Source organism: Trichosurus vulpecula, chromosome 8 (assembly GCF_011100635.1).
Source record: "Trichosurus vulpecula isolate mTriVul1 chromosome 8, mTriVul1.pri, whole genome shotgun sequence".
NCBI classification, from domain to species: domain Eukaryota; kingdom Metazoa; phylum Chordata; class Mammalia; order Diprotodontia; family Phalangeridae; genus Trichosurus; species Trichosurus vulpecula.
Genome location: NC_050580.1, coordinates 158890385 through 158904930, shown reverse-complemented (window position 1 = coordinate 158904930; position 14546 = coordinate 158890385). Strand labels below are relative to the sequence as shown.

General features: G+C 38.6%; 1 long non-coding RNA gene across 1 annotated transcript in view; it reads left to right on the top strand.

The window, feature by feature from the left end:
• Positions 1 to 226: 226 nt before the first annotated feature.
• The window catches only part of LOC118828735, a 55695-nt gene continuing 41375 nt past the window's right edge, over positions 227 to 14546 (top strand). Inside the window, exons 1-2 of the long non-coding RNA XR_005008967.1 lie at positions 227 to 272; positions 13726 to 13835. This is a non-coding gene — a long non-coding RNA (uncharacterized LOC118828735). The remainder of the gene's footprint in view (positions 273 to 13725; positions 13836 to 14546) is intronic.

Below are 14546 nucleotides of genomic sequence, written 5' to 3'. Positions count from 1 at the left end.
TTCTTGAGCAAAAGTCATAACTCAGCAATCGATTGACTCCAGGGTTTGTCCAAGGACCAACCGAACTCAAAAGGGAGAGGTTCATCACCAGTAGGTTGGCTGCTAGGTATTGAATTCCTTGGCTGTGGAAGTCTATGATTTGACTTATTAAAGAAATCAAGTAAGTTACATATAAACAATGCTCTCATCTTTATATCTCTAACCAACGTTTCTCTATTTTTTTTCAGGATGAAAAGAATCAAGTTTTAACCACCAATATTTGGCTGCAAATGGTAAGTTGAGAATTCTCCTCCCCTTCTTCCCTTCTAGAAGTAATCTTTCTTTCAATTCTCTCAGAGTGCTTTGTTTATACTTCCTTCTTCACATAACATATGCTAGTTGTCTTGTAGTTCTTTGGTATCTATTCTACTCCTTACAATAAGGTCCTTAAGGGTAGAGACTGTATCCTTTTCATTCTTATGCCCCCAGGGCCTAGTGTTTAGGGACTGTGTTGGTGTTTAATAAATGTTTGAATAAATAAATGAATGCATTTATAGACGAATCTCATCTACTTTGCTCCCTACCCTTTCCCCCTATATTTTTTGCTTGTCTAATTTTTTTTAGTGACTAAATGAATATCCATTCCCCAAATAACCCCCTAAATATAACTATACTTTTTAAACACAAAATATTTCATTCTAGAGAAATCTAAAAAAATTTTAAAAGGGTAAAAGTTTTTTTTTTTTAATGGCAGGCACGCCACTTGGAAATGTCACAGACACTTACAATACGAAGTAATGATGGTTTGACCTAATTCTTTCTCTGCTACATCTTAGATCAGTATCACCTTATCCCAGGGGTTTGCCATACCTTCTACGTGTTCCTATATCTGTATTGCTTATCAAAATAGAATTTGTTGAAGCTGCTCAAAAGCATAAGCTAGTTGGCTCCAGAAACTTTATGAGCTGGTCTTTAAAATAGCATTTTCAATTGGTGCATCCTGGTAGTCTCAGCATCCTCATAAGTACATCTTGAAGAGGGTAGACATTTGCAGGGCAGTTTAAGGTACTTAATCTTAAGTCCCTCCAAATCAAACAATTTAACATATTGGTTACACAGTCATATTGAAGAATAAAGTTAAACTCTTTGTATTCAGCTAACTTTTGTTTGTTGCAAAATTTTCGAGCAACTTTGAAATGCAAAATTTTCCAGCAACTTTGCATTTCAGGTGCTCCTTGTGTGGTATTTTAAAAATTTATTTATTGGTACAGCACTTCAATGATTCCAAGATCCCACTTAGTAGGTATGGATGCTTTCACGACTGGAGCAAATTAGAGCCTCTCAGTACCTTACACAGAGATGTTCTGGAGTTGTAACTGAAAAATTCATCATATGGTGGCCAACTGGGGAATGAACCTTTCCCTACATGGCTAAGCTGGTTCTTAGAATAGAACTAATACAGTCCATCGTTAGGTTATACACTGAGCTTTGAGGACCTGACAGATCTTAGGATTCTCAGGCATTGCCTTTGAGAGTCCAGGGTCATTTCCATGCTACTCTGAGAAAACAGAGTCAGACTTTGAAGATTTTTCTATGTAGAGAAAAATGAGGCAGGTTGGGAAAGTGACATGATCTATCTCTTTCTCAGATGCTCAGTCTTCTTCATCCTCATTATGCTAATTGGTTTTCATCAAGTTGGAGAGATGAACTATTTGAAGGGAAGCCTTGGGTTCCTGAGAAATAAGGGGAATTAAGGTTATTATTGGCTGTATTGTTTTTAGTAGCCCTGACAAAAACACATCAGCTTTGTAGTCGGTCTGTCCATAATTGTTTATTATACCTTGCCGTATCCCAAAACACTGTTCTAAGTATCTATTCTGAGGGAATAGGACAAGATTGAATAGTTGGTATTCAATTAAATTCATTTCGTTTCAGTTCAGTTCGAGTTAAGTCAAATCAGCAAATATTAAGCGCCTACTATGTGCCAGGCGTTGGGGATACAAAAAAAGACAAAATTAGCCCCACCCTCAAGGAGTATACATTATTACCAGCAACCCCTAACATTCTATAAAAGCATATTTGACTACGACAGTCCCTTTGGTTAAACTTTGACCAAGGAATCCCTGCACTGTAGGCTGGACATTTGCTATTTTTGAACTTTTTTGTATTTTTTTTGTACCAGACCTGTGATCTCACTGGTGCAGGGAGCTACCACTGAGGAATGGACTTCCTCTAGCAATATGGACTAGCACCTGCTCTGTAATTTACAGTCTTAGAGAATTTCCCAGGGTACTGAGAGGTTGGGTCATTTGCCTTAGTTCACACAGCCAGTATGTCAGAGCTAAGACTTGAACCCAGGTCTTTTTTACTCTGAGGTCATCTCTCTCTCCTCTGTGCCATCTGCCCCTGTCCCTTTCTAAAACATTTGTTTTCATCCACAGCTTTTTTTGTTGTTGTTGAGTACCTGCTGTATGTAAGGGATATTTCTAATTGCTGAAGGAAATACAAGGCATGGTCTAGATAATCTTGGGACCTACTGGGGAATTAAGACATACATGGAAAGTTAAATAACAATCCAAAATGACAACTGAAGAGGAGTCTTAAAGCAATGTAAAATAGTTCTAACAGTAGGTTTCTAGGAGAAAGAAAGGAGAAAGAAAGACCTATTTTAGGGCATAGGATACAACAGACCTTGGGCAAACGACCTAAGTCCTTCTGGCACCCAGTTTCCTCAGTCTGGATAAAATGAGGGAGTTGATCCTTCCATTCCTAAGTGCTCTAACATTTGGTTAACATTAGTAAATGTGTTATTTAGAGGTACAAAATTGTGGACACCAGCAAAATCATGTGTCCTTCTAGTACTGAAGTTTACTAAGCTCAGTAGTCAGTAATTGTTCCAAGCCATTTGTCTGCCAGCAGATAGCTGCCTCTTCTAACACATAGTGTATTTCAATAAATCAAGTACCTTTGATTCTGTCACTGTGGGTTATTTTATCTACAGATGCAAATCCCAATCCTTCCATGCTTTAGTACCCAATTTGGCTTGATTTTGTCTTGAGTCGTTGCTGTATTAAATTAAAAATTTATCACTTTGTGTTCAACCAGGTGAAGAAGTTCCTTGTACTTAACTGAGTTCTAGTACTAAGGTAAAAGACAGATAGTCTGCCTCATGTTTCCAGCCTGGTAGCACTTGCTGGAGCTCATATTCTTCTGACATAGCCCATGAGATACCAGGGTCATCTCCACATCACAATCAGAGTGGGACTTTATTTATCCCCATACTGTGTCATGGAAAATGTGAGTGTAGCTATTGTTCCACAGCTCTCTAAAGACTAGCCTCACCTGGGCTGACTCTAATTCTGGTGGCTGACCCCAAGGGTAATATTTTTTCTTTGATTTGTCCCCTCCCCACCCCCCTCAACCCCAGGACCAGAGGTAAATCTCTCAATATTGTGATGGTGTTGGATCACATATCTGTGTCTTCTCAAATGTAGGGAAACAGGGTTCCTAACTCTCACATAGGCACTTGATGGATTTTGGGTATGGAACAGTCTTTATTTTACCCCAAAGAAAATACACCACCCAAAAGAATCACAGGAGCCCATGAGTAGGTAGAGAAAGGTAGAGCCCTTAAACAGTTCAATAGATTCCAACCAGAAGATAAAGGTACTTGCCTCTTTTGGACAAGAACCCTGAGGGTCTTTTCCTCCCAGTTTGATTTTTTTTGAGTTTTTGATTAAAGGGGCCTTCCCTTGATTAACTTTTTAAAGAGGCCTGTTCACTGAATGGGCCTTACCTCACTCAAAGTGAGAACCTGAAAAGACCTTAGCCTGAAAAGGTCAGGGTCTCCCCATGCTTCCTGGGCCATCTCCAGCGGTCCTGGTGAATGTCAGGCCACTGGACCCAGATGCTCTGGAGGAGAAAGTGAGGCTGGTGACCTTGCATGGCCCACCCTCCCTCAAATCAAAATTTCCCTAATATCATGGTCCTCTTTGAGAACAAAGGACAAACACAACCAACTCCCCTTTACCTTGGACAGTTGCAGGAAGGACTAGAAATGTTCACATAGCCTTCCCTAAGCAGTTGTCATGTTCCTCCTCTTCCTCTTCCCAGGAACATGCTGATGAGAAAATCATAATTTAAAAAATATCTAGCATTTATATAGTGCTTAAGATTTGCAAAGTACTTTTCAGATAACTCATTTAGTCTTTACAATTCTGGGAAGTAAATGCTATTACGATTTCCATTTTACAGAAGAAGAAACTGAGGTGACTTGTCCAGGGTCACAAAGCTAGTAAGTGTCTGTGGCTCCAGGGGTAGTACTCTATCCATTGCGGCAGCTAGCTGCCTTTTTTTCTTGAGGAAGCCAGTGTTTGACTTTGTGGATTTTCCAATTTGGGATTCCCCATGGCATACCTCCTGAGGCTAATGAAGTCCACTCTCAGAATTGTTCCCCTCTAGCTTCACTTAGGAATTCTATCAATGGCTTCAGCTACATGGGGAGGGAACATACTAATAGCTAGCATTTATGTGATGTTTTAAGGTTTGCCAAGTGCTTTACAAACAATGCTTCATTTTATCCTCACAACCTCCCTAGGAAGTAATGCTACTGTTATCCCCATTTTACAGGTGGGGAAACTGAACCAGACCAAAGTTAAATGATTTTCTGAGTCATACAACTTTTAAGTGTCTGAGGCTGGATTTGAACTCAGTCTTCTTCACTTTAGGTCCAATGTTCTATCCACTTCACCACCTAGTTGTCTATCTTCAGAAACTGTAGTCTCGGACTTGTATGTAGAATGGGAATCAGAAAGACAAAAGGCACTAGGAACTTTGGTGTCCAGATACTTCAGTCAACAGGCAAGAATATGCAACTAACTAGGTGCTTTTCCTAAAATTGCTCCTGTGGGTGGGCAAAGTCCATTCTGGATCCTTACCTACCACCATCTCTCCCCACTTCCCCCCTCCCAACTTTTCCATTCTGTGGCATTTCAGACTGGGCATCCAAGGGAGAGAGAGTTAATCTTATTTTATATACCACAAGGGAGGGAGCAACTCTCTTGCAAGTATCCCTTCCCTCCTAACTTTCAGTCACCAGTCAACTCATGGCAGCTCTAGTTCCTGGAAACCAATGACAGGCATTTCTGTTATCCTCTCTCCAGGGTGCTAGTGAACTTTCCTTGCTCCATGGACATGTCCTTCAGATGCCTTCAGACAAAAGTCTGTGCCTATAAACTCATCAAAGTTAATTGAAAAGTTGATCCAGGTGATCTGGTACTCCTCTGAATCCCCTCTCCTCTTACAAATATCTACAGGTGTGTTTCAGAATGAAATACTTTAGGAACCAAAGGGAAACCTTTAAAAATTTGTATCTTTAGGATGGGTACCTTTAACTTCTTCAGTTCTACTATTGTCCTAATTGAAGGTGACTCTTGAGTAATGGACAAATTCACTATAAGAGGGACACAGATGGAGAAGATGGTCCAGTTCTGAGAGGAGGGAATTTACGCAGGAGGATGATTCAGAGTGGAGAATTACTTACATCCTCTGGCTCTTCTCTTTTAGTATGTTCCAGACTTCTGACATCCTGTGCCTCTACCACGCTTCAAATGTACTGAATATTGACTGCTCACTTTTAAAACTCTGGAGTCCAGTCACTGCAAACCACAAATCTGCTATAGAGCCATAATGGGGGAGACAGCAGAATAAAACTCAACAAGTTAAATGTTCTCTTTGAATTTTGTTTTTTCGTCCCTTTATATATACATCCCCCTCTTGGTTTTGATGGATTTTGTAAATATATTTGTATAATGTGGACCACATAAAGCTGTGTGCCATGTCAGGTTCCTAAAGAGGAAGCAGTAAGTATATGCAGTTTGCAGACCAGTTTTACAATTCTATTAAAACTGTCAAATATAATTAGATTTAAGCCCTGGGTGGTTTGTTGCTGTTGTTCTTTTGTTTCAATTCTGTCCAACTTTTTGTAACCCCATTTGGGGTTTTCTTGGCAAAGATACTGAAGTGGTTTGCCATTTCCTTCTGTAGTTCATTTTACAGATGATGAAACTGAGGCAAACAGGGTGAAGTGACCCAGGGTCACACAACTAGTAAGTGACTGAGACCAAATTTGAACTTGGGTCCTATTGACGCCAGACCTGGCACTCTCACTGGGCCATCTAGCTGCCAATAGTGACGGTCGTGATGATATTGGAAAAGAGGCTAAAAAAAGAGGTAATCAAGGCTTTCAGAGATGATGATTTACTTTAAAAAACTGTTATCTCTTATTTTGAAATCTTCCCCATTTTGCTGATTGGGATCTCTGCCTTTTTATGTGTAATCCCTTTCTATTTTGTAACAACCTAATTCTAGTTATGTAACTAATAAGTTGCACAGTATAGTAAAATCTAAATGCTAAAGCATCTTGTCTCAAAAATTTAGAATCGTAACTAGGGCAGGACAACTGGAGCACTGAGAGTTTCAGGGTAATGACAAGTATAAACAACTGGGATTAGTCCTTAGCAATAATAATACTATCTAGCAATAAAAATAACATCTACAATTTATATGATACTTTAAGGTTTTGTTGTTGAGTCATTTCAGTCACGTCCAACTCTTCATGACTCCATTTGGGGTCTTCTTGGCAAAGATACTGGAATGGTTCATCATTTCCTTCTCCATAATATCTAACAATAATAATATTAGTCATTGTAATAACTATAATTTATATAGTACTTTAAGGTTTACAAAATGCTTGACATATAGGCTCCCATGTTATAGATGAGGAAACTAAAGCAGACAGGTTAAGTGACTTGTTTAGGGCCACACAACTAGTAAGTATCTGAGACTGGAATTGAACTTGGGTCTTCCTGACTCCAGAACTAGCAATCTACATCAGTTAGTTAAAGGAGGAACACTTCCATATGATCTACTTCCTGCTCTGCCCTCCCCTGCCTCACCTCAGAGTAGCATCCTCCAAGAAAATTAGCCTCACAGTGTCCTAGCATCTTACCCACAAACTGAATTTGTCTTTACAAAGTAGATTTGAGGATCAGTTTCATTATGTTTGCCCAAGGGCCATTTAGTGAAGCCTGTTCCTGGGTGCCAATATTTCTAGTTAATGAGTCTTTGAAAATCCTAAAGTCTTTTTTAAGACTTTGTGTGTATACACACACACACACACACACACACACACACACCTCACTGCCTTTTTTGTATCACTGCATCTCTGTCAGGTAAGGGCAAGCAATTCTCAAATTACAGAAAAAAAAAACACTGAAGTACAGTGATTAGATGACTTGTCTAAGGTCACACAGTGATTTAGAACATGTTTGTTAGTTCCCAGTACTAAGTACTTTTCTCCCAGCCACATAATTACATATAAAACACTTTAAAAAGAATTTTGAATAAGTAAGGAAACATGGGGGTTATATCAACCAGCACGTTTTATTTGAAATCGCTTCTGGAATTGGGCCTGTTTCTTATGAAAACACCCCTTTGTAGTAGGAATATTAGGACATTTGTAAACATTGGCAGTAAGCAGATTGAGTTTAAGTAATAATCATAGCTTTTACTTATAAGTCCTTTAGGATTGGTGAATGTTTTCATGTATATTATTTCATCTGACCCTCATGACAATCCTGTGGGACAGGTTAATTATTGTAAATATTATTGTCTCTATTTAATAGATAAAGAAACTGAAACTCTCAGAGTCAGTGACTTGCCTAGTATTACACTAGTAAGCAGGTAGGAGAGCCTGGTAACAAACCTGGGTCTTTGCACCCAAATGTCATGTTCTTTCTACTATTGGTAGCTGCCTTTAGGACAGTCAGTGTAACTCTTCTTATCCAGAGACATCATTGATTGTAAACAGGCCTGGAAACCCAGTGCAGCTTCAAACGATTGCTTGGGTTATTGCCATGCTCCCTCTAAGGCAGTTAAGTTCCCCAAATGATTTAAAGTCAAGGTTGAGTTACCTGATGTTTTCCCCTAGTGACATCAAAAGCGTGTCTTACTCTGGATGTCTTGTCCTTTGGTGGTTCTCCTCTGGATAGGAGGAAGCACTTTAATTGAAAGTCCAGTAAAATCTTCTAATGGCTGTAGTTCTTGCAGAAAAGCACTGTCAACAATCCTTAGTTTCTAAATTGAAAATAACTAGGGAAGACAACTTCAAACTCTCCCTCTCTCCAGGTGGGGATGGGGTCAGAAAGGACACTTGTAGATCTGACTTGTCAGTTGCTTTAAGGTCTTATGAATTAAAGATGTCATGGAAGAGCTGAACAAATAAATCCTAAGAAGAAGGTCCACATTTTATCAAGAAACAAAATTATTATTACTTTTTGTATTAGTGTAACAATATTACATTAGTATGCTTTGTGCTGTCAGATTAGATTATAGGTGAAAGAATATTATAAATCAGATTTATTTTCCAGTACTAAGCACTATTCAAAATCCAAGGCAGAACTCTATTATATTGAATTTACTGATTTACTCAATCATCCATCCATCCCTTCATCCTTCAAACATGGAAGACTTACTTAGCTGAGCTGTCATGTGTTTGTTACAGTAGATTCTTTGACTTGGTAGTTCAATTGTTTTGTTGTCAGGATTTCCCCTACTTTTTTCCTATAGGTATTTTATCGCTCATATACCATGGTTGCTCAGGCCCCATTCCCTCATGGCCAGGACTTGTTACAGTTTTACTCCTTCATGAGTTTCTCTGATAGCCTAAGGATTTTGGGGAGTCTCTGTTCTCTGCCTCTGGCTCCAGTCCCAACAAGATGCATTCCTCCCAATTTTAGGAGCTCATTTCCACTTAACCACTTACCAATATATTGGCTTTTACAAAAGGATATTCATTTCAAAGCTATAGCAAGAACAAACATATAAACATTTCTCCCCACACCTGGGCAGGAATGATATTGTTTATGAAAACAAATTCCAAAATCTGAAATAGTTTAGAAAGAAATTTATTATTGGGTCATTTGGTAGAGAGCCCTAGAAAGAAGAGGTGACTCCATCCCCCCAGATTCTGGAATGTTCACGTTATATAGGATTTTTAAAAAGGCCATGGGTCAAGTACAAATCACATACACCTCAGTTAAGCAATTTCATAGACAGGGCAACTTGAAAGCCAGATAGATTGAGATGGATTTGAGTAAATGTAAAAAATAAAATTTGGGTAAAGTTCAAACACAGAGAGGACCTAAAACACAAGCTTAGGTAGACCCAAAACAAGTTCTGGGTCTGGGGACCCAAAACAAGAATGCTTTGAGTGGATCTAGGACTGGGGATGAACTCAAAGTTCCTTGTAGCTCTCTCTGGCATTTCTAGAGAGTTACTGAGGCCAGGCGACATTCTGGGTGCTGATCACATAAGGTGGTATTTAAAGAGTATAATTATTTTTCTGAACAATATAATAAATAATTTTCTCTGTAGTGATAATCCTTCCTATACCACCTCAGAACATTGCCTCAGTCTCTGGCAAGGGGGATGGGGATGATTAGGCTCTTAGTGTAACTCAGTTCCTACACATCATTACTCTCACCATGTTCATGTCCAAAGCTAGCAGTCCCAGCTGGCACCTCTTGACCCCCATTACACTAAAATAAAAGTGAGATCAGTTCAGGGAACTGATAATTATGGAGTACTATTGCCCTAAAAGCTGGACACTGGTGGCTTTTATCAGGAGAGACCATAACTTTTTCCTTTCCTCCCTCCTCTTCTCCCCATCCCCATCAGTGCTTAGAATTCCCTGGCTAATTAGAATTTTAGATGGAACTGATAATCTTTCATGATAGTAGGATTCCATTTGCAAAGGTCTGGCCTAATCTGGAGGCAATCTTGTAGCTTTGAAATCAAAGGACTTGGATTCAAATCATAACTTTTCTCCTTACTACCTGGGTGACAATGGGCAAGTCTCTTCATTTCTCTGAACTTGTTCCAGCCTTTAAAAGGAAGGATTTTAGATGAATTCTAAAATCCCTTCCAGCTCTAAATATATAATTCTATGTATTAAATCTCTTAGTAAACAATGCCAGATTTTTGTAGGGAAGGCTAGCCTTTTGAGGGGTCATTTATAAATCACTGAAAAGGAAAATCAAACAAACCATCTATCAGAAATCTCCATGATTTTACAGATAGAGACAGAGTGATGTAAAAGAAAGAGCCCCATCAAAGAGTCCGGAGACTTGGGTTATTATCTCATCTTTCCCCTTGGGACCTTAGGCAAATCACTGAACCTTTTTGGGCTTCAGGTTTTTTTTAAATATATCTATAAAATGAGGAACTTGCTCTGGATCAAAGATTCTTAGCCTTTTTTGTGTCCTGGACCCTTTTGGCAATCTAGGGAAGCCTATGGACTATTCCTCTGAACAGTGTTTTTAGATATATAAAATAAAATGCATAAGATTGCAAAGGAACCAACTATATTGAAATATAATTATCAGAATATTTTTAAAAAACTATTTCAGGGGCCCAAGTTTAAGAACCCCTGTACCTATATCATAGCTAATTTCCCTTCTAATGCTAATACTCTATTATACTCTGTGAAAGCAAAACAGAGAACAGGCCTAATATATATATATATATAATGTCATATGGTCAATATTACTTCTAATTATTCAAACTCTTTATAGCTATTATTTAATTTTCTCCTTATAGTGATTTTTTTACATAGCCAAGAGGAGAGGGGAATTTTTATCTCTATTTAATAGAAGGGAAAACTGAAGTCCAGAGAAGTTAGATGACTTCTCTAAGCTTATCATAGCTACTTAGTGGCAGAGCTCAGGTAGAATTGAGATCTTTGGACTTCTAGCTCTGCCTAACTAGATTCAGCCTTTCGGAGCCTTTTGAGCCCAGTGTTATTCATATTTTATTTGAATTGGTCCCATCATATTTGAAAATTTTGACTGGCTGGAGGGAGAGGCATATGAGGATGGAGGATTGTTGAAACTGAGCCAGTCTTAAAAAGTAGCATTTCCCTGAAAATTTTCAGGTTTTCCTAGAACGTCCAATTGCCCGAATTCTGTTGCTCTTCCCTATCTCATTAGCCATAAGAGATGTCAGGCATCTTGCCCACAACAAATGCACATATGCCATGCTCATATAAACCATAAAACTGAGCTAGGCATGGAAAATTCATTGTTTTGAACCATGCAAATGAGTGATTAATATTGCTGCATGATTAATCTGATGGAGAGTGTGTGGAAACTTGTCATTAAAGAGTCCCCATTCTGATTCATTCTCGACATAGTTTAGTCATTTTGTATAATGGGATCTCCAACCTTTGGGTGAGTAGTTACTTTTGCATTTTTCTTCAGATGAGATAGTGAGGACTAGGGTGAGGAAGTGTGAAGGGGGAGAGTACAGAGAAGGGGTTGCTGGTACTAAAGACCCTGAGCAGAACGAGAAAGAAAGGTACTAGTTGTTCCCACTTATTTGATGAGGGCCCTGGAAAATTGGAGATGGGGGACTGGTGAAGGCAATTCACTTAGAGATCCCTTATGTGGACAAATATAGGGGACCCCTATCTCATTGAATTTTACAGACTCAGATCCTATGAATAAAAGGAAATATGAAAAAGAGGTAGAAATTTGCCTTCAGTTTTTCTTTTAGCACTATGTCAGAGTCTCTGAAGACCTATTTCTCAGTTTTCATTAGAATTCTGATTTCTTTTAAAATCACGATTAGTAATTGGCTTGAGATAGATTGTCTCCACTGGGTTCCAGGGCTCTATCACCAATTCTATGAAAACATAGTAAATGAGAAAAGGTGTCCTTATTTAGGTAGATCTGGAATCCTGTTCCTGGTTAATCTAGATAATTCTGGGGCCAGAGTATAACTCTTTCTGAATTATGTGAGTCAACTGACTGGACCACCCTGAATTCTCTCTAATTACACAAATAATAATTTCTATGCCTTAGACTGGGCTTAAAATAGGGAGTGACTGTATGATTGGGCATGTCTTTCCTCATACTTTGTGGAAATATATCAATCATAGATTTTGAGCTGAAAGTGTCCTCAGGGGCTTTCAAAGTAACCACGTCATTTTACATGGAAGGAAACTGAGTCCTAGAGAGGGTAAGTGATTTTCCCAAGTTCACATAGGAGGTAAGAGAGTGAGGATTTGAATGGCAGCCATTAGACCAAATCCAGCACCCTTTCAGCTGTACCATACTCAATTTATATTATACTTTAGATGTATTGTATGATAGGGTAAGAGGACTTTACCAGGAGTCAGGAGACCTATATTCCAGGCTTGGCACCATACTTATTTATCTGGTGAATTAGGTTAGCCACTTAGCCTTTCTAAGTTTCATTTATTCTCTCTGCAAAAACAGGATCATTGCCTGCCTGCCCTGTCTGTCTTACAGGATTGTGTTGAACACCAAGTGGGACAGTGAAGGTTAAAGTGTTTTATAAACTATGATGCGTTGTATAAATGAAAGCTACTAGTACAGAAAATCTTGAACTGATATTTTTGTGACTTGGAATTCAGACTGGACAGCAGCAACCATTGTAACGTCACAATAATTTTAGTCATTTAATATTTATGAAGTACATCCTTCCTTTTTGGGAAGACTTCTCTGCATTTCAGTTGATATATTTATTCCTTTGTTGCACTCTAATAATCTTTAAACAAAGAAATAGTCACATAAAAGTCTAAGAAGAAATAAGAGTTAATTTCTCTTCAAACAGGAGGCATCTCAAGTTTAGATATAAGATTCTCCTTCCTACTCTCTCCCCAACCCCCACCCCAAGTACAAGCACTTTATGTACAACCATTTAAGGATTAAATATGGAGTGGACATAGGAGTAGCTACTGTTCAAGTATCTTCTGAAGCACGTAAGGATTGTTAAGAGTAAAGAAACCATGAGGATGTATGGCAAGGTTGTTTCTGGGGAGGGAGGAGCTTAAAAGGAAGGATTAAAAATTTAGTAAAGCTTCCTTGAGGACTCACAATTTAATCTGTACTGCTTAGAGACACATCATGGCATAATGGATAGAAAGCTGAACTCAGAGTCTAGAAGATCTGGGCTCAAGTCTTGCCTTTGACACATTGATCAATCAATCAACAAACATTTATTAAACACCTACTATATGCCAGGTGTAAGTACATAGATTCAGTGGATAGAGCCCTGGGCCTGGAGTCAGGAAGACTTGAGTTTAAATCTAGTCTCAGACACTTACTAGCTGTGTGACCCTGTGCAAGTCACTTAACCCTCTTTGCCTCAGTTTCCTCATCTATAAAATGAACTAGAGAAGGAAATGGCAAACTACTCCAGTATCTTTGCCAAGAAAATCCAAAATGAGGTCATGAAGAGTCAGACACAACTAAAATGACTCAACAACCACAATGTGCCAGGCACTGGGGAGACAAAGAGAGGCAAAAGACAGTCCCTGCCCTCAAGGAGCTCACAAACACATGCTGGCTGTGTGATTCTGGGCAAATCCCAGAATACCCCCAAGAAACTCTTAAAACTGTAAGTTGCGGAGCAGATGGCAATATTCATTGGTCAAGGAAGTCTCTTCATTAGGAGTTCTCTATAACATGGAAGAAATCACAAGCATGGCACAAAAAAATTAGCAAATACTTATTGATGGCCTACTTTCCCATTGATAGTAGATAAATAATATTTGTAATGGAATAGAAGCAACCCCCATTGATTCAGAGTTTGGGTACCTCTTACAAGGAATATGAACAAATAAGCAAGAAAGTGCTACTAATTTCATGTTTTGTGTGTCAGTATTGGACAGATTACTATTTACAATGGAATGTGTCTGAGTATCCGGGGGTGAAGAATGTTCGCTTTCCAGATGGCCAGATTTGGAAACCAGATATTCTTCTGTATAACAGGTAAGCACACTGGGAGCAAAGGAAACATTTTTTTTTGTGCTTGTACATTAGCTTTGTATTAGAAATTATCCAGTGTCTGTGTGTTCCAGAACTGATTTAGAAGCCAAAGAATAAGCCCCACAGAGATTTCCTGATGCTTTGGACCACTTCTTGCCTACTTGGTATGTGGCCTCAGGGAATCTATTTAATCCCATGTCATTTTTCTCATTCTCATAAAGCTACTGTTTGTCTCAAAGGAGATGCTGTATCAGAGCTAGCAAGGCTTTCAAGTCTGTGTCTGAAAGGTGTAAGGTACTATTTCTAGTGCATATTGGGCATCATAATAAGCACCCTTGGCATTTGAAAATAAGTTTTAAAAATGATGAGTAAATAATTGATCAGTGGAGATTGTATTAAAATTATTTATTTTTGACACACATTTTAAAAAATTTTGAGTTCTGAGTTCTCTTCCTCTTTCCAACTCCTCCCCTACCTCTTGAGAAGGCAAGAAATGTGATGTCAATTATGCATGCAAAATCATGCAAAACACATTTCCATATTATTCATGTTGCAAAAAACAAAAGCAAGAAAAATAAAGTGAAAATCTGCCTTCAGTCTCCATTAGTTCCTTCTCTGAAGATGGATAGCATTTTTCATCATAAATCCTTCCAAATTGTGATGGATCATTGTATTGATCAGGATAGTTAAGTCATTCACAGTTGATCATCATAT